This window comes from Phyllostomus discolor, chromosome X (assembly GCF_004126475.2).
Source record: "Phyllostomus discolor isolate MPI-MPIP mPhyDis1 chromosome X, mPhyDis1.pri.v3, whole genome shotgun sequence".
NCBI classification, from domain to species: Eukaryota; Metazoa; Chordata; class Mammalia; order Chiroptera; family Phyllostomidae; genus Phyllostomus; species Phyllostomus discolor.
Window position 1 is genome coordinate 33,329,315 of NC_050198.1, and position 25,099 is coordinate 33,354,413.

The following is a 25,099-nucleotide window of genomic DNA, read 5'->3' on the forward strand; positions in this document are numbered from 1 at the left end:
AGTTATCAGGTCGACTATTCTGCATGACAGTGCTTGTGTTCAAGTAACCCTTACTTTACTTAATATGGCCCCAGACTGTGAGAGTAGCCTAACAGTACCTATGTCATTCACCTCACTTCATCTCCTCACATAGGCAATGTATCATCTTACATCATCATAAGAAGGGTGAGTACAGTGCAAGACATTTTCAAAGACCACATTCATATAACTTTTATTACAGTATATTTTATTGTTCTATTTTATTAGTAGTTATTGTTAATTTCTTACTGTGCCTAGTTTATAAATTAAACTTTATCATAGCTATGTATGTATAGAAAAATAGTATGTCTAAGGTTTGGTACTATATGCAGTTTCAGGCATTCACTGGGGATCTTGGAACATATCCATCCACAGATAAGAGGGAACTAGTGTATATGTCTTCCCTAGCATTCCCCTCATTCTAAAACTTAGCAGGAGCAAATACATCCTACATGGGGTGTGTTCATTTCTACTCAGCTATAAATAATGCCATAAGGTTACAGAGGGGAAAAATGTGCTCTTGCACAAGGGATCCTATTCATTCATCCATTCATTCAAGCAGTAGTTCTCAAAGTGTGGTCTCTGAACCACCAGCAGCAGCATCTCCCTGAAGCTTATTAGAAATGCAAATTTTATGGACCTACCCTAGGTCTACAGAATCAGAAATTCTGGGGGCAGTCCCCAGCAAACTGTGCTTTTGATAAACTCAATTGTGGATATCCCTGGATTAGAAGTTCTAGTGGTGATGTATACATTACCAACCAGCAACAGTACCATTAACCAACAGGGCCAAGCCTACAGGCATGTTTGGTAGGCCCATCTGTTTCTCTGCCAATTCAGTCTACAATATCTGTCACAATCTTCAGATCATGGAATAGCCTCATTCGTACTACATACCAAATTACACCAAGCCTGGGTTTTAAGGAGGTAACTCAGCTTACCTGCTCCAATAGGCACTTTTCAAGTAGTTCAAAGGCCTTTGGGTTTCATATCTAAATCCTACTCAGGCACACACACTCCGAGTGTTCAGTATATATTTCAGCTCTTAGCCCTGATCTGAGCTTCAATTAACTGACTAGAGCTCATTTTGAGGACCAACCTGGGAACATTTTCTGTTTGGCAGCATTATTTTTACTTTTTAACAAACACAGATGAAAGAGTCCCTGCTGTAAAGAGCAACCATTCATGATAATCTTTGTACATTACTGACATTAAATTACAATAAAATCAAATTATTCAATGTTTTCACTTCCGTTTAAACAGATAAAGTTAATTGCTATAATCATTGGGCAACCTTTCACAAATGTTTGCTTAAAAGAAGAAGTGCTTGCAGTTGAAATTTTTCAAAGTGAAGAGACCCAAGGATCAAATATTACTAAATGCCACCTGGTTCTCTCCCAGAGCATCAGTCAATGAAGTAAAAGTGATCTTAGTTCAGCCTCCCAATTAGAATCATTACTTCTGGCTGCCAACGAACCTGCTGGTTCAGTTAGGGAAGCTGCACAACACAGTTAAAAACAACATACATAGAACAGATCTAGAGCTGTCAGATGGGAGTGGAGAGACAGGGGAGTGGATGAAAGAAGGTGAATGGATTAGCCAAAGAACATACACACATGACCCGTAGACTCAGACAACAGTGTGGTGATGGCCGGAGGGCATGTGGTAGGGCGAGGAGGGCTGGGTTAAGGTGGACAAAGAGGTTGGAAAATGAGGACATCTTAATAGTGTCAACAATAAGAATAACATAAAAAAGATTCTTCCTTGATTTAAATCTATTAATATAACATTTTTATTACATTTTTAAATGAAGGAAAACATTTCAAACTAAAAAAAATACAGGCATATCTTGTTTTATTGCACTACACTTGATTGCACTTCACAGATGTTACCTCCACCAGCAAAAAGACTACAACTGTCTTTATCTCAAGATTTGGTTTATTGTGGTGACCTGGAACCAAACCTGCAATATCTCTGAGGTATGCCTACACATGAGGGAAATTTCTGGGTTGATGATAATGTTCTATACATTGATAGAAGTTTGGAATACACAGGTGCAGGGTTTGTCAAAACTCTCCCAATGATATAGTAAAGATTTATACATTTCGGGGATCTAAGATGGCGTCAGAGTAGGAAGGAGCAGATTTGGCTTTCCTCTGCTCAGGGTAGAAAATCCTGACCGATCTATGGAGTAGAAAGGCAAGCAACCAACATATTTCAGCATTTTTGAAAACAGAGGACCAAGGATTGTGGCAGAACCGAAAAAACAAAGAACGGATCCTAAGGGGAGTGCTGCAACAAGGTAGGGTCCCAGGACAAGCGTGTGGTCCCGGGGCTGCAGCCCCAGGCCCGGCGGCTGCGGCTGGGTTTACCATAGGGTTCTTGGGAGAGAGCCAGGTCAACTGCTCCCTCCCCAGCCGAGCAAGGTCTGAGCGGCTCTGGGAGGAATCCAGGTGCTGGCAAACACACCGGGGTGGTGAGCAGACTTGGAGGCGGTGGACACCAGAGCCGAGTCACCCAGCGGACCCGGACTCCCACGGTCACCGGTCTGGCTGGAGCTTTGGCGGTGAGAGAAGCCAGGCCACTGTGGGGAGCGGCGGGCTCGAACGGGAGGAATTTCTCAAGAGGAAGGAGTGAATAGACACAGACACTGTTTGGGGAATTCTCCTAGAGTGATCAGTGGCTCTTGCCTGTCCGCTCCCCAGCTGTGAGAGCGCAGGCCGCGCCCGCTCGCGGGAGCCCCGGTCGCACCGGCAGCGGACAGGCACACCCGTGGTGGCAGACGGCTGCACCCTCGGCAGACTGGCCGCAGCGCTGCTCGCGGGAGCATAGGCGCAGGGGCGGGGCCTGCAAGGAAAGCATCCCCGCACACCAGCCCTCAGCAGTAACCCTGGGGAAAGACCTGACTCCCACACCCAGGGCCCAAAGCTGAGGAGCCAGTGCGAACTCCACTGGCCAAGGAAGAAAAGCCAAACAAATCATCCTTCAGGCTGCCTCAACCAGCAAGAGCAGAAAAACCGGTTTGGCCACTTTGAAATCAAGAGACTTTTTAATTTGATTCTATTATTTTAAACAATTTTTAATTTTTTAAGTTTTATTGTTTTTATTCTCTTTTGATTTCTTTTTCCTCTCTTAACTGATTTCTTGTTTTATTCCTTCCTCCTTCCTGTCCTCCAATTTTATCTCTTCTTCTTTCCTTCGTCTGCCTTTTCTATTTTTTACTTTTTAAATTTTTTTCCTAAATACCTACAAGTGAGACAAAATCCTGGATCGGTGAAAAGACCAAAGTTGAACCCAAAGAAGGGGCATCACAACAGCTGGGACAGTGAGATAAATGTCACTCAGCTATTACATAGAACCTGCAACTTATTGCATATTTGTATTATTATTATTTTTCCAGTGTTCCTACATCTTTTTTTTTAACAGTATTTTTATATCCCTCTTTTTTTTGTATAGCCTGCTTTGCTAGGCTGGTTTTATTGTACGACCTGACAGCTTTCCCCTGATATCTCTTTCTATACTGTATTACTAATCTACTGTCCATTAACTCACCTGTGTCCCATTAGCATACTACTCGATGTTCTGTACTCCCTATTCTTGTTACCTAGATCTCATAGACTCTGCCATATGAATGTTGCCATAATATTATTGTAAATAACTGCTGTTCCATGCAATTGTAATTACTTCACAACACCCCTCCCCCAGATCCTAGCCCATTTCAAAGTTTCCTGAACTCTATTACTGTAGTGGTTAACTCTATTCTCTCACACACTACACCTATTTACTATCCTTTACTCTCACCTTACCCCAGAAGCTGACTGCCCACAACCTCCCTGCTTTATAGATCCAACTCACAATCCTTTCTCCCCCAACAAGAGTCTTATCTTCTTTCCATCATTTCTAAAAATCAGCTAGCTGGGTGGAAGACCACGGTTAACACTATACATAGTGAAAGGATCTCCTATATCTTCCCTAATTGCTACTACTGTAAATAGCATAGAATTCTCTGTTGCTGTCTTAAACCATTTTGCCTTCCCCCTCCAACTGATGACAAAAAAAGAATAGGTGGAGGAAGTGAACACCAGGATACCCACTGGAAGAGGAAACCTAACAACAAAGGAACCACTAACAGATAACAGCAGAAGAAGGTGAAGGAGGGAGTAGAAACCACACAAACCTCAATCCAGGACTTATCTGGAAATACAACTAAACAATAGAGACAGTACCCAATACAAACAACTGAACAAGATTTCTTTAAACCTTTCTTTCTTGTACACACAGAAGAACCAGCTTCAACACAACCTGCCCTCACCAGCACAACAAAATACAGAAGGTGGTGGACAGAGTGACCCACATTTAACCAGCTGGCGGGAAGGAACCACCAAAGAAAGACTCAACAACAATCAAAACCCAAAGGCAAACACAAAGCCAACTTAAACGACAGCCCAAGACCAGCGAGCTTGGGGAGTCAAGGAAACAGCACCACTGAAACTCACTGCTACTCTACTAAAGAAGTTCACATCATAAACCCAGGGAGCCAGAACAGATCAATATAACAAGCTGAGGCGAACAAGAAGAGTCTCACAAACAATGGGAAGACAAAGAAATAATCCCCAAATGAAAGGAAAGGAGGAAGCCTCAAAAAGAATGCTAAATGAAACAGAGGCAATTCAACTATCAGATATTGAATTCAAAGCAGTGATTGTCAGGAAGCTCAATGAGCTCACAATGAGCTACCAGAAACTACCGGGAAGCTACAATGAACTCAATGAAAACTACATCAGCATAAAAAAGGAAATAGAAACTCTCAACAAGGGCCAAGAGGAAATGAAGAATACAATTTCTGAACTGAAGAACACAGTAGAAGGAATGAAAAGCAGGACTGATGAAGCAGAAGATCAGATCAGTGAGCTAGAGGACAAAATAGAAGAAAACACCCAGAAAGAGCAAGGAAAGGAAAAGAGGCTCAGAAAAATGAACAGGGATTAAGAGAAATGCAAGACAATATGAAACGTAATAATATCCATATAATAGGAATACCAGAAGGAGAAGAAGAAGAACAAGAGATAGAAAACCTAGTTGAACAAGTGATGATGGAAAACTTCCCTAATTTGATGAGACAAAAAGTCACACAAATCCAGGAAACACAGAGAGTCCCAATCAAGAGGAACCCAAAGAGGCCCACCTCAAGACACATCATAATTAAAATGGCAAAATTTCAAGACAAAGAGAGAATCTTAAAGGCAGCAAGGGAGAAAAAGGAAGTAACATACAAGGGGGCCCCAATAAAGCTAACAGCTGACTTCTCAATGGAAACACTCCAAGCCAGAAGAGAATGGCAAGAAATGATCCAAGTAATGAGAACCAGAGGCCTGCAACCATGACTACTTTACCCAGCAAGGCTCTCAATTAAGATAGAAGGCCAAATAATTAGCTTCTCAGACAAAAGAAGTCTAAAAGAATACACCTCCACTAAACCAGCTCTGCAAGAGATGCTGAAGGAACTGCTTTAAGGAAAGAAAGGAAAAGAGAGAGTGAGTGAGGATCACACGTATATAAAAGGCAATGAATAAGTACGTATCAATAATAACCTTAAATGTAAATGGATTAAACGCTCCAATCAAAAGACATAGAATAGCTGATCGGATAAGAAACCATGACCCACACATATGCTGTCTACAAGAGACCCACCTCAGGATAAAAGATCTGCACAGGTTGAAAGTGAATGGCTGGAAACAAATTTTCCAAGCAAATGGACAGGAAAAAAAAAGCCGGGGTAGCAATACTCATATCTGACAAAATAGACTTCCAAAAAAGGTCCATAAAGAGAGACCCAGAAGGTCATTTCATAATACTCAAGGGAAGAATTCACCAAGAAGACATAAATATTGTAAATATGTATGCACCCAACATAGGAGCACCTAAATACATAAAGAAAATCTTAGAGGACTTCAAGAAAGATATGGACAGCAACACAATTATTGTGGGGGATTTTAACACCCCTCTATCAAAAATGGACAGATCTTTCAAAAACAATATCAACAAAGATATTGTGGCATTGAACAATACCCTAGACAAACTGGGCTTTACTGATATTTACAGAACTCTCCATCCCAAAGAAGTTAAATACACATTTTTTTCAAATGTACATGGAACATTTTCAAAGATAGACCACATCATAGGACACAAAACAAGCCTCAACAAGTTCAAAAAAATTGAAATCATACCAAGCAATTTCTCAGATCACAAGGGACTGAAACTAGAAACCAACCCCAAGGAAAAAACCCAAAACACTCAAATTCATGGAGACTAAAGAGCATGCTATTAAACACTGAATGGGTCAAGAATGATATTAGGGAAGAAATCAAACGGGTTTTGGAAACAAATGAAAACAAACTCACAACAACCCAAAACTTATGGGACACAGCCAAGGCAGTCCTGAGAGGGAAGATCATAGCGATACAGGCCCACCTAAAAAACTTAGAAACATTTCAAACAAACAACCTAACCCTATGTCTACAAGAACTCAAGGAACAACAACAAAGACAGCCCAGAGCAAGCAGAAGGAAGGAAATAACCAAGATCAGAGCAAAATTAAATGACATAGAGACTAAAAGCACAATTCTAAAGATCAATGAATCCAAGAGTTGGTTCTTTGAAAAGATAAACAAAATTGACAAGCCTTTAAGCAGACTCATCAAGAAAAAAAGAGAGGAAAACCCAAATAAACACAATCAGAAATGAAAGAGGAGAGATTACAACAGATACCACAGAAATACAAAGGATTGTAACAAATTACTACAAAGAGCTGTATGCCAAGAAATTTGAAAACCTAGATGAAATGGACAAATTTCTAGAAAAATATAATCTTCCAAAACTCAATAAAATGGAAGCAGAAAGCCTGAACAAACCAATAACAGCAAAGGAAATTGAAGCAGTAATAAAAAAACTCCCAACATACAAAAGCCCTGGACCAGATGGTTTCACAGGAGAATTCTACAAAGCATTTAAGGAAGAACTAACACCTATCCTTCACAGACGATTTCAAAAAATCCAAAAAGATGGAAGACTCCCAAACTCTTTTTATGAGGCCAACATCATCTTAATTCCAAAAACAGATAAGGACACAACAAAGAAAGAAAACTACAGGCCAATATCGCTGATGAATATCGACGCTAAAATCCTCAACAAGATACTGGCAAACCGCATCCAACAGTACATTAAGAAGATCATATACCATGACCAAGTGGGATTCATTCCAGGTATGCAAGGATGGTACAATATTCGCAAATCAGTAAATGTAATACATCACATAAACAAAAGCAAAGACAAAAACCACATGATCACATCAATAGATGCAGAAAAAGCATTTGATAAGGTACAGCACCCATTTATGATAAAAACACTCAGTAAAGTGGGAATAGAAGGAGCATTCCTCAACATAATAAAGGCCATATATGAGAAACCTACAGCCAACATTATACTCAATGGGCAAAAATTAAAATTCTTTCCACTAAGAGCAGGAACAAGACAAGGATGTCCACTTTCACCACTTCTATTCAATATAGTACTGGAAGTTCTAGCCACAGCAATCAGACAAGAAAAAGAAATAAAAGGAATCCAAATCAGAAAGGAGGAAACAAAACTGTCACTGTTTGCAGATGACATGATTGTGTACATAGAAAATCCTATAGACTCCACCAAAAAACTGCTTGACCTAATAAATGAATTTGGCAAAACAGCGGGATACAAAGTCAATATCCAGAAATCAAAGGCATTTCTGTACACCAACAATGAAACAGCAGAAGCAGAAATCAAGAAAAAAATCCCATTTGAAATAGCAAAAAGAAAAATAAAATACCTAGGAATAAACCTAACCAAAGAGGTAAAAGACATGTATGCAGAAAACTACATAACACTGAGGAGAGAAATCAAGGAAGACACAAACAAATGGAATCATATACCGTGTTCATGGATTGGAAGAATTAATATCATTAAAATGTCCATACTACCAAAAGCAATCTACACATTCAATGCAATACCTATTAAAGTACCAATGGCATATTTCACAGACATAGAACAAACACTTCAAAATTTTATATGGAACCATAAATGACCCCGAATAGCTGCTGCAATTTTGAGAAAGAAGAGTAAAGTAGGAGGGATCACAATACCTGACACTAAACTATACTACAAGGCCACTGTAATCAAAACAGCCTGGTACTGGCATAAAAACAGGCACATAGACCAATGGAACAGAACAGAGAGCCCAGAAATAAACCCAAGCCTCTACGGTGAATTAATATTTGACAAAGGAAGCAGCAACATAAAATGGAATAAAAATAGCCTCTTCAACAAATGGTGTTGGGAGAACTGGACAGCTACGTGCAAAAAAATTAAACTCGAGCACCAACTTACACCTTATACAAAAATAGATTCAAGGTGGATAAAAGACTTAAATATAAAGCGTGACACCATTAAAGTCCTAGAAGAGAACATAGGTAGGAAAATCTCAGATATTTCACGCAGAAACTTTTTTACTGACTTGTCTCCTAGAGCAAGGGACATAAAGGAAAGAATAAACAAATGGGACCTCATCAAAATTAAAAGCTTTTGCACAGCTAAAGAAAACAGTATCAAAATAAAAAGAGAACCAACTGTATGGGAAAACATATTTGCCAATGATACCTCAGACAAGGGTTTAATCTCCAAAATATATAAAGAACTTACACGACTCCATTCTAAGAAGACAAATAACCCAATTAAAAAATGGCCAAAGGACTTGAACAGACACTTCTCCAAGGAGGACATACAGAAAATCCAAAGACACATGAAACGATGCTCAATATCGCTAGCCATCAGAGAGATGAAGATTAAAACCACAATGAGATACCACTTCAGACCAATCAGAATGGCCATCATGAACAAAGCAACAAACAACAAGAGTTGGAGAGGATGTGGAGAAAGGGGGTCCCTAGTGCACTGTTGGTGGGACTGCAGACTGGTACAACCACTATGGAAAGCAGTTTGGAACTTCCTCAGAAAACTAAAAATGGATCTGCCTTTTGACCCTGCAATTCCACTGCTGGGACTCTATCCTAAGAACACTAAAACACCAATACAAAAGAACCTTTGCATCCCGATGTTCATAGCAGCACAATTTACAATAGCTAGGTGCTGGAAGCAACCTAGATGCCCATCAGTAAATGAATGGATCAAAAAACTATGGTACATTTACACAATGGAATTCTATGCAGCAGAAAGAAAGAAGGAGCTCCTACCCTTGCAACAGCATGGAGGGAGCTGGAAAGCATTATGCTAAGTGAAACAAGGCAGCCAGTGAAAGACAAATACCACATGATATCACCTTTAACAGGAATCTAAACAACAAAACAAAACAAAAAAAACTAGCAAAATATAACCAAAGACACTGAAATAGGGGAGAGTCTGACAGTGGCCAGAGGGGAGAGAAGAGGGAATTTCAGGGGGGAATGGGTAGGGATTACAGGAACAAATTTGGAGGACACATGGACAAAAACTAGGGGTGGGGGGTAATGGGGGGAAGGGGGGAGGGTTTGGTGGGTGGGCCGGAATGGGAGTAGGGGGGAGAAAACTGTACTTGAACAATGATTAAAATAAATAAATAAATAATAATAATAATAAATAACAGGAAAAATTAAAACAAAAAAACAAAAACAGATTTATACATTTCAATGTATGTAAATTTTATCTTGAAACAAAAAAGGAAGACTGATAAATAAACATAAAGGATATATATTTTGAAATGTTTTAGGGACCTATACTAGTGTCTTCAATTTACTTTGAAGTATATCAGAAATTACAGCGATTGATGGGTAGATAAAGGGGAATCAATAAATGAATAGATATATAGTGAAGAAAGTATAGTAAAATGTTAATAGTAGAATCTAAATGATGGGTATATGAGTGTTCATTGTAAAATTCTTTCAACTTTTTTCATGCTTGAGAAATTCTGTTATAAAACGTCAGAAACACACATACAAGCAAAACATGCTACTGAATTTAATTATCACAGAGGCTTTTCATTAATTTTATTCCTTCCCCAAACAATATACATGAGCTGAAACTCTACTGTCTGCTAGGCACTAGCTCAAATTCTGGCTGTGGCATTTACTAGTGGTATGATCTTGGGCAGTTCACTCTAAATCTCTGAAACTTTTTTATTTATCTCTTAAATGGGGAGAATAATAACAACTTCTTTATACTGTGGTTATTGTTGAAATTATATTTCAATGCTGAGCTCTAAATGAGAACTATATTGAGTAGGAAATTCTTTATTTTTATTTTTAATTAAATTATTTAAATGTTATTCTATTACAGTTGTCCCAATTTCTCCCCCTTTGTCTTCCTCTGCCCAGCTCATCCTCTGTTCCCACAGTCAATTCCCACACTGTTATCCATGTCTGTGGGTCATTCATACATGTTCTTTGTCTAGTCCCTTCCCCTTCTTTCCACCATTATCCCCCTCCTCCCTCCCCTCTGGTTACTGTCAGATTGTTCTTTATTTCCATGTCTCTGTTTCTGTTTTGCTTGCTTATTTGTTGTGTTGATTAGGTTACACTTATATGTGAGATCATATGGCATTTGTCTTTTACCTCCTGGCTTATTTCATTTAGTAATACTCTCCAGTTCTATCCATGCTGTCATGAAGGGTAGGAGTTTCTTTTCTCTTTCTGTTGCATAGTATTCCATTGTGTAAATGTACATTTTTGATCCATTCATTTCCTGATGAGCATTTATGTTGCTTCTAGCACTTGAGTATTGTAATTTGTGCTGCTATGAGCATTGGGGTGCATAAGTTCTTTTGAATTTGAGTTTCAGGTTTCTTAGGGTATAATTCCAGCAATGGGATTGCTGGATTGAAAGGCAGTTCCAGTTTTAGTTTTTTGAGGATGTAGCATACTGTTTTCCACAGTGGCTGCAATAGTCTGCACTCCCACCAACAATGTACTAGGGTTCCCTTTTCTTCACAGCCTAAACAGCACTTGTTGTTTGTTGATTTGTTTATGATGGCCATTCTGACTGGTGTGAAGTGGTATCTCATTGTGGTTTCAATTTGCATATCTCTGATGGCTAGTGATGTTGAACATCTTTTTAGGTGTCTATGGGCTCTCTGTATGTCCTCTTTGGAGAAGTGTCTGTTCAGGTCCTTTGACCATTTTTTAATTGGATTGTCTGTCTTCCTGGTGTGGAGTCTTGTGGGTTATCTATTGTTGAGATCAAACCCTTGTCTGAGGTATCATTGACAACTATGTTTTCCATATGGTTGGTTCTCTTTTCATTTTGTTGATGGTTTCTTTAAATTTTTTTTTTATTTATCAGAACTGGTACTTTTATTTTTTATTTTATTTTAATTGTTGTTCAAGTACAGTTTTGTGCCTTTGACTCCCAACCCAGCCCACCTCCCCAGCCCTCCCCACCTCCCTCCTATTTCTACCCACCCTAGTTTTAGTCCATGTGTCTTTTATACTTGTTAGTGTAAACCCTTCCCCTTTTCCACTGAAATTCCCTCTCCTCTCCCCTCTGGTCACTGTCAGCCTGTTCTCTATTTCAGTGACTTTGGTTATATTTTGCTTGTTTGTTTGTTTTGTTGTTTAGGTTCCTTTAAAGGTGAAATCATATGGTATAAAAATTTTAAAAGATTTTATTTATTTATTTTTAGATAGAGGGGAAGAAAGAGGAAAGAGAGAAACATCAATGTGTGGTTGTCTCTTGTCCACCCCCTATTGGGGACGTGGCTGTCAACCCAGGCATGTGCCCTGACTGGGAATCAAACCAGCAATCCTTTTGTTCACAGGCTGGCGCTCAATCTACTGAGCCACAGCAGCCAGGGCAGATGATGGTTTCTTTAGCTGTGCAGAAGCTTTATAGTTTTATGTAGTCCCATTGTTTAGTTTTTCCTTTATTTCCCTTGCTTAACAAGATATATTGACAAAAATATTGCTATGCAGGATATCTGAAATTTTCATGCCTCTGTTTTCCTGTAGGACTTTTATGGTATCATGGCTTATATTTAAGTCTCATGTCCATTTTTATTTTATTCTGGCATGTGGTGCAAATTGGTGTAGGGACTTCTTAATGAAATGTTTCTTCTTCCTCTCCCCTCTGGGATCCATATAGTCTCAACCTTGGAAATCCTTTTATGTCAGGTTCAACTTAATTGCTGAGTACTCTTCTTTCTTGAAAATTGTTTGCAGCATGGGCCGTGACCTTAGAATATGGTGTTTGTATAGGACTCAAATATTTTAAGTGACTCCTTTAACATTAAACCATATTTTGATTTTCAAACTTCCTTTTATAAACAAACAAACAAAAAACTGGAAAGCAGCCTTTACTAAAAGGGGTATAGGGCAAATTTTAAGAAAAAGAGTGAAGTTGGTATGTTATCTAAGTTGGTTGTACCACATCCATTTGAACTCATGGTCAAAAGACTTGATCATTAGCTCACGTGTCCACCCTGTCCCACAGGTCTGGCATTTTTTCCAGATCTCAGATGACTCCAAATAAAAGAGAAGCTCTACCATTTAGAAAACACAACCACCCCTTCTTGATTTCTTTTTCTGTTCATTTTATGAAAGGATTCTCTTAGCACTCTTCCTCTTCATGTAGATCCCATCATTAACTAATTAGTGTAAGAGAAGGGAAGCATTCCATTTTTCAAGGCCAGGTCCAACCACATGGTTGCCTCTGGCTTTTGTGAGTCCTCTAGTTATTTTGGGGCAATAATATGGCTGGATGGGTCCTCTAGGAAAGCACTGTCAAAATCTGGGCATGAGGAAGCAACTTGAGAACAGGCAGGTGGGTAGGTACCTCAGGAGATAATACAGCACAGACCCCTATAAAGATAAGAAATTTGGGCCCAAGAAGCTGTCCAGGAGGTGTTATGAGCCTGCTGAAGCATAGAGCTCTCCATAGGAAAGGAGACCACACACCGAAAGCACAGCAGACTTTCTAGAGGTCAACTCCAATTGGGCTCTAATTAAGACATTTTAGGAGGCAGAGAGCCTTGGGTAGGAAAGTTCTCTACATAAGAGAGTGGTGACAAGCAAGGTTTGCCACTGGGACTCCACAAGTAACCCTGAGGTTTGGTTCGGGTATTAAATTGTACAGACTTTACATACCTTGTCCTCGCAGCACCACCAGCAGGGCTTACACAATTCAGGGAACTGATAAAGTCAATTAAAACACTTTTATATTTTAAAAAGATTTTATTCATTTATTTTTAGAGAGAGGGGAAGGGAGGGAGAGAGATAAGGAAAGAGAGAGGGAGAAAAACATTGATGTGAGAGAGAAACATCAATCTGTTGCCTGTTGCCTCTTGTACATCCCCAAACTGGGACTGAACTCATAGCTCAGGCATGTGCCCTGATGGGAAATTGAACCGGCGACCTTTTGCTTTGTGGAACAATGCCCATCCAACTGAGCCACCCCTGCCAGGGTGAAAACAGCACTTTAAAAAAACTAAAAAATTGCTGTTTGTTTAAAGGATATTTTGTTTTAAAAATGCACATAAATTTTAGTTTATGTTAAGATAGTAACATAGGATAAGGGATTATGATTTTTAATCATAGGATATGTGAAACTCTACAGATATATAATCTTTTTCTGAGAAAGTTGATACACATGTCCCAACAGGTTATTAGGGGCCCAATCTTCTGCAATTCCCAGAGGATGTGCTATAGAAGGTAATGAAGTGACTTCAGAGGATACTGTTCTGCCAGTGAGGGTCAGTGTTCAATGACAATTTGAGACCCTGTTATGCATGGAGATGCTTATATTTCAGGCTGTAGGTGTGGATTAGATGCTCTAGGGAGCATATGTATATTAACTACAATATATGGAGAGGAGGGAGAAAAGAATTTATCACTCCATTGTTTACTCATTGTTTTCTACAGACTCTACTCTTCAGTTTGCTCTTACAGTACAAAGTAAGAAGGGTGTTTTGGGGCTTTGCTGTGCATGTTATATGGTTCTTTTCATATCTTTTTTACTGTTTTATAAGCTCCAGGCACTACTCTGCTCCAGGCACTTTTCTACTCCATTCCCTCTGTAGCCTCAATTGATGAATAAATCCTGAATACTTCCAGGATGCTCTGCAAACCCCTCTACTGTTCTACACACTTACCAAATTGTATTGATGTTATCTTTTCATGTGTCTGTATCCTCTCCTCCACTGAGAACTCCCTGAGGGCAGAGACTAGGTCTTTTTCATATCTGTGACCCTAGAACCTATGGGTTGGCTTAGTAGATGTTTATTAAACTATTTGGAGAAACTTGAGGTTATTAAATTTTATTTTAACCTTGTAATCTATCACAGCATTATATACAGTATATGTTCTGTGTACATCTTCTTTTGATTATAGTAATTTTAAAAGACCCCAAAGGTATATGGCACTTTATATGGTTTACCAAATGCTTTCACATTGCCACATAACCTCCACCATAAACCTACTAGGAAGCAAGTCAGATTCTGTGATTGCCATGTTAAACATAAGGGAACTGGCTCAGGGCTGTAATTGACCAGTGGAAAGCCATATAGCTAAGATGAACTCAGTGGGTACTCAGAATCTACCCTGTTGTTCTCCAGTTCCCATGTTTCTCTACTGTCTATAAAGATGAAACTGAGAATGTTTGACACCAACATGGTTTCCTAGACTTATGAGTTACTAGATTCTTCTCTCTCCTGGTAGACAAGAACAAGGGAAAAATTTACCCTAGAATATGCTGATAGTCATTATGAGCAGCAGAATCAACCAATCTTGAACCCTGCCCTTTCCCTGGACTTCCTGTTATGTGAGATAACTTCCAGTTAGAGTTTCAGTTACTTGCAGCCTAAGTCGTACTTGATGTATGAGACTTGCTTCCCAATGAGGACTAAGTTCTTTCAAAATAGGACTTAGGTACTGGCTGGTGTGGCTCAGTTGATTGGGTATCTTCTTGAAATCCAGCAGGTCATGGGTTCAATTCCTGGTCAGGGCACATGCCTGGGTTTCAGGTTCAATCCCTGGTCCAGATTCATGTGGAGGGGAGAAAATTGATGTTTCTCTCACATATCAATGTTTCCCTCCCTCTCATTCTGCCTCCCTTCCCCTTTCTCTAAAGAAGAACAACAACAACAAAACAAATAAATATATTTTTAAAAAAAGAGTTCAGTCATTCTCCCAGTCTTGCCTTCTCTACAGTAATCACAGCTTAGATGGCTACAGTGGGGGTAGGGAAGATAAATCTCAGAGAAAGGCTGTCAGAGAGGTTGTGGAAGCAAAAGTTAGCTTGTTGCTCAAGGGACAACCAGTTATGAAACCATGTTAATGAAGCAGAAGCTGGCAATCAAATCAAGAGAGGTGCAATGTATTCTCCATCTCAACTCCAAAAGATGATGTCTACTGGCAGTGTTGGAGGAGAAGGGGCAAGAATATTTACATCACTTCCAACAGCTAGTCCTCAGGCCCACTTAGAAAGACTGAAAACCAGTACCTCTCCAGAAGGCTGTAGTCTACAATTACTCACATTAGGGCAATAGCTTTTGCCCCCAAATCCCAAATGGCTTTACAGTACTGTGGGTAAGGAAAGGTTCCAGAGGCATGATTTTATGTCTCAGTTCTATTAAGCACTTATTGTCATTAAGGTGCACTCTTGATATATTTCCATTTCCCCAGTAATAGAATGGAAATAGTATTTGCTCTTTCCCTGCCTTTCAAGGATACTGGAAATGTGAATAACATTCATCAGGTATTATTAAGACCAGAAAAGTGCTTTGCATCAGCTTCAGGTCTGGATTCTGGGATAATTTACAGGATTACAAATAGAATGGTCCCATCTACCAGCATCTTCTATGCTAAGAAACAAACATGTATTCAGTGTCTACTACATGCTGTGTCCTGAGCTGGACTTTGGGACTACATTAAGAAGGGAAACACTGTCTCTGCCTTCAAGTTTCTAGTATAGTGAAAGAGACTGGTGTACAAATTGAGACATGGAATATGAGGATTTCATGGTTGTCGAGATCTGTGGGGAGAACTTATGACAGATGAGGCCATAAAGATGAGCTTGAATTAGATGAATTGTGACTGTGGAGGCAATCCTCAAAATATTTAAAAACCAGACCACAGGAGCATGGACCAAGCAGAAGGATGCAGGTCAACACATGGAACAGTGTCCTCCAGGCTCCCTGCTGTGCTGGGCAGTATCCCTTTAGTTGCTAGGTCCCCAGGAAGTTAAAAATAGGTCCAGAAGTGGGAAACAGAGCAGCATGAGGGGTCTTGAGGCAATTCAGAGGACCATCTCCAAGTATCAAAATATTCCACAATTTGAACAGGAGGTGTAGCCATATCAGTGTCCCACTTCTATGTCATGTGAATGAGCATGTATGCTACCTTGTGGATATCCAGGAGCCCAGGAATTCCATGTGAGTTGGAAAGAGCATTTTAGCATCAATACGGATGCTAAATGCTAGATTGGAATGGACTGGGGCAGCATGAAGTGAGGGAAACGAATAGAAAGGCTTTGCAATACACCAAGGATGATAGATAATGGGGCTTACTGCAGGGGCAACAGAGCATGTATTTATGTAAGCAGGTCCAAAGATTCTTGCACAGATCCTTATCTCTACATATCACTTTTGTTCCAGAGTCCTCCAGTGTTTATCTTTTTCTTTTTTTGTCATGGTTCTAATATCCTAGTCCAATGCAAGCTTACAAATACAAACACACACACATATACATGTGTGACAGACCCTACTTAAGTATGAACACTCAAATAGTGGCTAGCAGGCTATAATTATGGCAGGTAAGAGGCCTGCTGAGAAAAATTCACTCAAATACTGAGGTTCATCCTATCCCCAGCTGCAGAAGAGTGACTACAATATAAACATTTGCCTTCATAATACTAACCTATGTCATAATACTAACATAGGTAAAGAGGACTATCCTCTTTAGGATAAAGGTAAAGAGGATAGTCCTCTTTACCTTTCCAAGCACAATTATGTAATTTGTTCTCTTCGCAATGGTCCTAAGAGATGGATAAGACTGATAGTATTTAGTTGCAATGTATAGACTTGGAAACTGATGTTCTTAGAGAAAAGACCTGCCCAATGTCACTTACAATTAGTGGTGACACTAGGACTAAGATACCTTTGGCTTCTTGATCTCATATTCTTCTCACCCTTTCACATGGCCTCTTCTAGACATAGGCAATTCTAGATCATTCTTGTTCCCACCTCCTGCAAACTACTGTCCATTCAATACATTCTAATGGACATCTCTGAGAGAACATTGCAGATGGCAAAGTTTTCAATCCTGTTATCCAATATGGCACTGCTCAGGTCTCACAATCCTGTCCTGGAAATTTGCCTGGGGACTCTATAGTTTAGTAACCTCAACCCCTTATCCTTTAAAAGTTAGTCTGTATTATTGAATTAATGCTTTCTTTATTTATTCCTGTTGTGTTCTGATTACTCCATCTGTGACTTCTGGTTGCCTGGCTTCATTTCTTCTCCCTGCCTAACACAAGGCTTGACACACAAAAGAGCACTTAGTAAAGTATTGTTAATGGATGGCTTGATCCAATAAAGCCTTACTCAGGAAACAGAATGCCTGAAATCCAGTTCACAACAAAGCACTATGATTGTGTGTGTGTGTGTGTGTGTGTGTGTGTATCCATGCATCATTCATCCAATGACCCTCAGGGTAACTAAATCAATGTTGTCGAAGTGTAGCATCAGCACATATTTATTTTACATTCCAGTAGGAACTAAAGCAAGGAATCTTCCATCCCCCTAATTTTTAAAGGATAAATATTGTTGTAGTTCCAAGTTGTATATTTTTGCCATCTTGTGTACATTTCTGAAATAGAGTCCAGATAAGAAACCAGCTTGTGTGTATAACCATGCCAATCTGAGGACAGTATATTTCTATTCATGGACAATTTAATTTCTGAAATCCCAATTGCAGAAAAAAGACTAGGGAGAAAGTTATAAGAAAGAGCAAGGCCAGTGTGGAAGTGATTGCTAAACAACCTCTTCTGGGTTTGGGGGCAAGACTAAGACATGAGGAAGATAAGAATGAAATGCTAAAATTTCATCCCTCCTCTCTCATACTTTCCCATACAGATTCCTAAGGGACATGAATGGGAAGGCAGCTGATGGCTGTTCCCAAAAAGGCAGAACACTTGCATAGTACCCTTTAGATGTGAAGGTGGCCAAAGGCAGATGAATCCCAAGAAGACGACTAAGTAAAGTAAGTCCTGGAGAACACCACCAACTATGTTACTTGGTGAGAAAAGCCTCCTCAGAGTCCCCACTGAAGGTGAAGGGATCGTTTTTTCTATTTCTTTTACAACATGTAATATTGTCCAAGTATACAACAAGTACCAGGTACTGTACTTGCAATTTATCAGCATCAACTACATTGCCCCGTTGGGATTTATATGCTCATTTCACATTTGAGGAAACTGAAGCTCAGAGAGATTAAGTCATTTACCCATTATCATGCTCTGGCTGAACCCATAATCTGGGTTCTCTCCTTTGCAACTCTCTGCCTTCCTGAGTTATATTCAGTGAGCTCTGGAAACAGTGAGAAAGCTGAAAACCTTCCTAAGCCAGAGAGCCTAAGGTTTCACAGAAGCATTTAGTCTTAAATGATGAGTGGGATATACTCTGTGGAGAAAAAGAGAAAAACAGTATCCATTTGTGATTAAAGGAAGAACAGATGCAAAGGGGCTAATACAGAAAAGGATACAGCATGTTGAGGAAAATCGTAAATAGCTTTGTAGGATTACCTGAGGGTGAAGACAGGTGGTGGAACATGAGGCTAGAGAAGTTGAGGTCAGTCTACATATCATGTTAAGGAATGTGGGCTTTCTCCTGAAAAAAAACAAGGAAGACGAGAAGAGCAGAGATCAGATCTCTGTTTTAGAAAGAGCACTGTGGCAACTATTTCCTCTGTTCTTGAGGTAAGTATAATAGAGGGGAAGAGAAAATGAAAGTTTGCAGCAATGCAGAAGAGGGAGGGAAATCCAGTGTGGGGGTCCACAGCAATGTCCAGAGACGTCCAAAGGATGCGAATGGTGGGTGGAGGTGGGAGTTTCAGCTAGGGCAAGTGTAGAGAAGTCAGGCAAAAGTGTACCTAAGGGAAGTAACCCCTAACACACAGCCCAGCCCCAGCCCTTGGCTCCTCTGCAATCAGCAGATTGATTTTACTCTGGTCATCAGTAGCTGCCAAAGCACCATCATGACCCTGAGATGTGGCTTCTAACCATGAACCAAGGAAACAAAAGACACACTAAAATAAATCAAAGAACTTCACAGGTAAAGGAGCCATCAATTCACTCCTGGGAAACCTACTCTCCCAAAGAACAAGAGGGTCTTACAAAAACCTCCCAGGCTTCCCCCTTTATATATCTGTACATTTCTCAAATAGAGCCCAGATAAAGAACCTGGCCATGTTGTGTGTGTCTATCCCAGTCTGAGAACAGTAGAATCATACTCATGGACAATTTTAGTCCAGAAATCCCAATTTCAGAAAAAAAACTAGGAGAACAGGTTTCATTTTATTTTTTATCTTACTCCCTTTCTATCATTTCCCTTGAGATATATAGATATAGATAAACATGACAAAGTACAACTGAAGTTTCTGACAATGCGCAGCATTTAGGGAAACAAAATCTATCATTTTTTAATTAATAGCTTTATTGAGATATAATTTATATACCATAAAATTATCATACCATAAAATTCATCCATTTTAGGTACAATTCAATGATTTTTAGTACAATTATAGCTGTGCAACCAAAACCATATCTAATTTTAGAACATGTCCATTGTCCCCAAGAAGTAACTTTGGGCTCAGTCTATGTTCCCATGCCTAACCCTAGGCACCTACTAATCACTTTCTATCACTATAGATTTGCTTTTCTTATAAATGGAATCATAACATATGTATATGGTCTTTTATATCTGGTTTCTTTTACTTAGCATACTGTTTTCAAGGTTTCATCCATGTTGTGGAATGTATCAGTACTGTACTTCAATTCTCTTTATTGCTGAACAGTATGCCATTGTATGGCTGTATCACATTTTGTTTATTTTGTGTGGACAAATGTTTCCATTTCTTTTGGGTACATATGTAAGAATGCAATTGCTGGGTCATATGGTAACTGACCATATTACTTCTGGACTCTCAACTCTATTCCGTTTATGTAAATATATTTCCTTATGCCAGTACCACATTGTTTCGATTATTGTACCTTTATACCAAGTTTGAATTTAAGAGATGTGAGTCCTCAGACTTTGTAATTTTTCAATATCATTTTGGCTAAACAAGGCACATGCAATTTAATATCAATTTTAGAATTAACATTAAAGGAATATGAATAAATGAAATAAATATTCAGCTTGTCTATTTCTGTAAAAAAAAAATAGCCCATTGCAATTTTGACCAGGATTGCACTGAATCTGTAGCTCACCTTAGAAAGTATTACCATCTTAACAGTATTAAGTTTTCCAGTCTATGAACATGGAATGTCTTTCAATTTATTTAGCACTTCCTTAAATTTTTCCAACAATTCTGTATAGTTTTCAGTGTACAAGTGTTGTACCTCCTTGGTTAAATGTATTCCTAAGTATTCTTTCTTTAAGTATATGTTATTGATTATGCTATTACACTGTTCCCAATTTTTCTCCCCTTTATCCTCCCTCTACCATGCACCCCCTGATCCTCCAGCATCCCCTTCTCTTAGTTCATGTCCATGGGTTGTACATATAAGTTCTTTGGCATCTCTGTTTCCTATACCATGCTTAAACTCTCCTCATCTATTTTATGCCTACCACTTATGCTTCTTATTCCCTGTACTGTTCCCCCCATTCTTCCCCTCCCCCTCCCCACCGAAAACCCTACATGTGATCTCCATTTCTCTGGTTCTGTTCCTGTTCTAGTTGTTGGCTTAGTTTGTTTTTGATTTTTTAGGTTGAGTTGTTAATAGTTGTGAGTTTGTTCTCATTTTACTGTTCATATTTTTTATCTTCTTCTATTTCTTAGATAAGTCCCTTTAATATTTCATATAATAAGGGCTTGGTGATGATGAACTCCTTTATCTTGAACTTATCTGGGAAGCACTTTATCTACCCTTCCATTCTAAATGAAAGCTTTGCTGGATAGAGCAATCTTGAATGTAGATCCTTGTCTTTCATGAATTGGAATACTTCTTTCTAGCCCCTTCTTGCCTGCAAGGCTTCTTTTGAGAAACCAACTGATAGCCTTATGGGAACTCCTTTGTAGGTAACTGCCTCCTTTTCTCTTGCTGTTTTTAAGATTCTCTCCTTCTCTTTAGTCTTAGGTAATTTAATTATGATGTGCCTTGGTGAGTGCTGCCTTGGGTCCAACTTCTTTGGGACTCTCTGAGCTTCCTGGACTTCCTGGAAGTCTATTTCCTTTGCCAGATTGGGGAAGTTCTCCTTCATTAATTTTCAAGTAAGGTTTCAATTTCTTGGCCTTCCTCTTCTCCTTCTGACACCCCTATGATTTGGATGTTGGAATATTTAAAGTTGACCCGGAGGTTCCTCAGCATCTCATTTTTTTTTTTTTTAATTCTTGTTTCTTCATTCTGTTCTGGCTGAATGTTTATTTCTTCATTTTGCTCCAAACCATTGATTTGAGTCCTGGTTTCCTTCCCATCACTGTTGGTTCCCTGTACATTTTCATTTATTTCACTTTTCATAGCCTTCACTTTTTCTTCTAGTTTGCAACCATACTCAGCCATTTCTGTGAGCATCCTGATTACCAGTGTTTTGAACTCTGACTCTGAGAAGTTGGCTCTCTCTTCATCATTTAGTTGTATTTTTTCTGAAGCTTTGATCTGTTCTTTCATTTGCCCCCCCCCCTTTTCTTTGTCTCAGTGCACCTATTACGTTGTAAGGGGCAGAGCCTTAGATATTTGCCAAGATGGGGCAACCCATGTCAGTTCTTTGTGGTGCTATATGTGGGGGAGGGGTGTGAGAGGGAACAATGCCACTTGCTTGGCTCTTGGTGGGCTTTCAGTCACTTCTTCCACTACCCACAAGCAAATTGGGCCCTTCTGGTGCTGATTCCCAGGTGGGTGGGTTTGTGTATGTTCTAGGACCCTGTGGGTCTCTCCAATGAATTCTCCTGTGAGGCTGGGAATTTCTTTCACCTCCACAACTCCCACAGATTTTTTCAGTCGGAGGTTTTGAGGCTTTGTTTCCCTGAGCTGGATCCCTGGGTTGCATGGTCTTTCTTACTCTCCAGTTTTTCCTCCTGGTTTATCCACACACAAATGTAGGACCACCTGGTCTGCCAGGGGCCACCTCACCCACTCAGGTCCTCCAGCTGCTGACTTGCCTCAAGTCCTCTATGCCCAGCTGCCTGTCTCCACCCCTCCTACCAATCTGGATGAATATTCCTTTAACTCCTTGGTTGTTGGACCTCCATACAGTTTGATTTTCTGTCAGTTCTGGTGGTTGTTTTTTTTTAAATTTTTAAATTTGTTGTTGTCCTTTTTTTGGTTGTGCAAGGAGACACAGTGTATCTACCTATTCCTCCATCTTGGCCAGAAATCCTAGCTTTGAGTCTTTAGTTTCCTGTTCAGCCAGCCCCACCTTGCCTGAGAGGTCTGCTGCCTTGCTGATCATCCTCTCTGCTCAGCTGCCTGTCTTCCATTTCTACTCCTCCTACCAGTCTGGGTGAATGTTTCTTTAACTCTTTGGTTGTTGGTTTGATTTTCTGGCACTTCTGGCACTTCTGATTCAATGCGGTTTGATTTTCTGGCACTTCTGATTATTTATTGTTTATAAGTTGGTTGTTATCCTTCTTTTGGTTGTGTGAGGAAATGAAGTATTTCTACCTACACCTCCATCCTGGCCAGAACTCAAGGAATCTACATTTTTTTGATGGTATTGGAAATAGATTTTCTTAATTCATTTGTGGACTCTTCATTGTTTATGTGTAGAAATACAATTGATTTTTTAAATATTGATATTGTATCCTGCAAATTTGCTGGTTTTGTTTACCATCTCTACTAGATATTTTTTATTCCTTCTTATTTTCTATATATAAAATCATGTCATATGTGATGAATGACCTTTATTTCTTTTTCTTGTCTAATTGTTCTGGCTAGAACTTTGAGAAAAATGTTAATAAAATGATGAGAGTAAACATCTTTGTCTTGTTCTTGAATAAGGGAAATCTTTCAGTCTTTCACAACTAGGTATAATGTTATTTGTGGGTTTTTCACAAATGCCCTTTATCAGGTTGAGGAATTCCCTTTTATTCTTAGTTTATTCATTGTTTTTTATCATGAAATTTTGTTGAATTTTGTCAATCCTCTTTCTGCATCAATTTAGTTAGTTGGTCAATAAATCAACTCACCATAAATGTAAGAGTTTATTTGTGGGTTTCAAATCCATCCCAGTGATTTAAATGTCTGTTCTTATGTAGGTAACACAATGCTTTGATTGTAGTAATGTTGTAGTAAGTTTTAAAGTCAGTAAGTCCTCTAACTTTCCTCTTCTTTATTAAAATTGTTTTCAATACTTTGTCTCCTTTTAATTTTTACATGAATTTTGACATCAACTATTCAATTCCTAAAAAAAAAAATAATCTGGGATTTTGACATAGTTTGCATTGGATCTATGAACCAAACTGTGAATTGTTGCTATTTGTGACAATATTGACATTTCTTTTTGTTTGTTTGTTTGTTTCATACTACTTTATTGGCAGGGTCTGTTTTCACTCCTCAGTAGAGTTTATGTATTTCTCATATGCTTCTTTGTTCATTAGTTCATCTAGTTCTGAAGGGTTCATAAGCCAACCATCTCCATAACAAGATTTGTCAACAAGTCCTGGATTTTCTGTGAGTGTTTCATTAATTTTGGTTACTTTTCTTGTTAGAGGAGAAAAGAGTTTGCTAGCAGCTTTTGCACTTTCCAAAGCACCAAACTCACCTCATTTGTTCAATTTTGTCCCATTTCAGGAAGACTATAGTAAACAACATCTCCCAAAGTTTCCTGTGCAAAACTGATTGATTCCTACTGTTCCAATACCATTTTCTGCTGTTATCCATTCATGTTTTTCTGTGAACTTACCCATGGAGAGCAGATTGGAGCTGATGTGCAGCATCCAGAAGGCACTCACCCTCAAACGCCCTCACTCAGGGTGCAGTGAGTACCCACACAGTGAGCAAGCTGCAGAGCCTAGCTGGCACACTGGGTGCTGCTCACAGTGCCATGTTGCAAGAGTGCCAATATTGACCTTTTGACTCATAAAATTGGGATGTGTTTTTGTTTAGGTCTTTTTTAATTTTTTGGCCAATATTTTGTAGTTTTCAGTGTATGAATTTTATACTTCTTTTGTTGTTTATAAGTTTTTTATTCTTTTTGATGCTATTATAAGTATAAATGTTTTTTTCATTTTATTTTTGGAGTATTCATTATTAGTATATAGAAATACAATTGATTTTTGTTCATTTACCTTGCATTTTGTCACCTTGCTTAACTCATTTACTAGTTATAATTTTTTTAGAGGATTCCTTAGAATTTTCTTTATACAAGACCATGTTATCCACAAATACAGACTGTTTTGCCTCTTCTTTTCCAAGCTGGATGCTTCTTATCTATTTTCTTGCATGATTACTTTGGCTAGAACTTCCAGTGCAATGGTAAATACAAGTGGCAATAGTGGACACCCTTTTCTTGTTTGACATTGCGAGGGGAGCAAATAGACTTTCACTATTATGATGTTAGCTATGGGTTTTTAATAAATGCTCTTCATCATGTTGAATAAATTATCTTATTCTTGTAGTTTGTTAAGGGTTTTTTATCATGACTGTTCCCCAGATTTTTAAGTACTCATATGGTTTTACTTCGCTTATTGAGATAATCATGTTTTTGCCCTCTTATCTATTAATATAGGGTGTTATATTGATTTATGAATGTTAAACTAACCTAGAACTCCTGTTTATTTAAATGCTAAAATATATATTTCATATTTTACAAACCTAATAATACAGTATTATGATTGCTCTCTAGTATCTT

General features: G+C 38.9%; 1 protein-coding gene across 2 annotated transcripts in view; it reads right to left on the bottom strand.

Moving 5' to 3' along the window:
• The window catches only part of SHROOM4 (shroom family member 4), a 262,555-nt gene that overhangs the window by 152,452 nt on the left and 85,004 nt on the right, over positions 1 to 25,099 (bottom strand). The window lies entirely within an intron of this gene.